The 1,747-nt window shown below is 56.6% G+C and overlaps 1 pseudogene; it reads left to right on the top strand.

Annotated features, from left to right (window-relative positions):
• The first annotated feature begins 871 nt into the window (after window positions 1-871).
• LOC125518298 (uncharacterized) lies at window positions 872-1,395 on the top strand (annotated as a pseudogene).
• Window positions 1,396-1,747: the final 352 nt, after the last annotated feature.

Genomic DNA, 1,747 nt, shown 5'->3' with positions numbered 1-1,747 from the left:
GATGTCCCGCCGCGCCGCTAAAGCAGTAGGGAGGTCCCGCCGCGCCGGCCTGGGAAAATTTCTCGCGGGCAGGCGAGGACTCTTGTAGGCGCATGCATGCGATAGTCCATAGCCAGATGGATCAGGTCTCCGGCTAGGCGAGGATGAGGACGAGGCTACCGGCGTCATCCGGCAACTACGGGAGGGCAATGCGAAGCTCCAGGGTGAGCGCGACCTGCTGGGGGCGAAGATCGCTGGAAGCGCGAAGTAGGAGGAGGAGACCGCTGCCTTGTTGAAGAGGACGGGCGTCATCATCAAGAAACTTATGGACGAGAATGCCATGCTCCCACTACTAGGGAAATCCTTATACACAGAATCTTAGCAGCAGCGCGGTTTAAAAACAAACGCTACTGCTAATTAGCAGTAGCGAGCTTGAGAAAACCGCGCTGCTAATAACCTGATAGTAGTAGCGTGGGTTTTTACCCCTCGCTACTACTAAGTTATTTCCACCGTGCCTCCCGGGACCAGCCGTAGTTGTAGCGCGGGTTGTAAAACCTACTCTACTACTACGTGGATAGCCATAGCGCAGGTCAGACACCCGCACTACTACTAGTCTCCCACGCCACCCACCCCCGCCGGATACACTCCCACCCGCAACCGTCCCACACCACTCAATCCATGTCTGTCTAAAAAAATCCACCAACGCCCGATCCAGATCCCCTCCGCCTCCATCCCCCGCTGCATGCGCCACGCCGGCGGCCGCGTGGCCGCCGCTCCCCGTCTCGCGCCGCTGCCCTCCCCTCCCCCCCAGTCCAGCGAGCTCGCCGACGAATCTCGTATCCATCATATTGCCGTCGCCGGCCGCATCCCGTCCCAGCCCACCAGCCCGCCGATGGCCTTCTCCTCGTTCCCATGGCCGTTCCGCCGCCGAGCCTGCGGCAGCGGCAGCGGTGGAACCGGCCCAAGCAAACCCTCTGCCGCAGAGGGGAAGGAGGAGGACGCGGAGGAGCTCGGCGTCATGCCGCAGCTCCTTGACTTCCTCCGGACACTCTCCCCTGACGCCTTCAAGTCCTTCCCCTCCAGCTCCACCAAGGCACCCCCTCCTTCCTCCCTTCTCGATTCCGCTCCCCTGCTAGTTCCCTCTCGATTACTGGCGGTGCTATGCTTTGTCACAGGAGGATCCGCGGAGTCGGCGGCCGAGCTCTCGGACTGGCAGCAGCGGCACGCCGTCCTCGTGCTCGCCAGAGCCAAGGTAGGTCTCCCGCGGATCTCGTCCTCTGCTTCGCCCAAGACAGAGATGGCTCTCAGGTCTCAAACTGTAATTTGTGATCCCTGCAGGAACTCGCTAAGGTCCGTTATGATCTGTGCCCACACCACATGAAGGACAAGCAGTTCTGGACATACATCTTGTCGTAAGCTCTTGCCTCGTTAGCTTTCGCCCATGTGTGAGTGCATTGTTCCAGTCCAAGTGCTCAATTAGCTTCATGCTGGTCTTGATTTTGTGAATCTTCAGTTAGGAATTCTAGTCCATGGTGCTCCTTAATACCTAGCAAACTATATTTGTACCTAAACATGATCGTCCCAGTTGCGTGTGTACCGTTGTGCTGTTTTGTATATATAATAAACATCCAGCAAAAGGGATTGGCATCTAAAGATGAGAAATTATGTCAAATGTGAGTACCTGTTTTTGTAAAAGCTCAGCAAAAAGGGGACATCATCATGTAAAGTGTGGTCTCTGTTTGCTGAACAACTATCCATGAGGTGTAAT

The sequence above is a fragment of the Triticum urartu genome, chromosome 7A (assembly GCF_056163025.1).
Source record: "Triticum urartu cultivar PI428250 chromosome 7A, HENAU_Tu73, whole genome shotgun sequence".
NCBI lineage: Eukaryota > Viridiplantae > Streptophyta > Magnoliopsida > Poales > Poaceae > Triticum > Triticum urartu.
The sequence above is the reverse complement of the archived record's forward strand: the minus strand, read 5'-3'. Positions and strand labels throughout refer to the sequence as shown.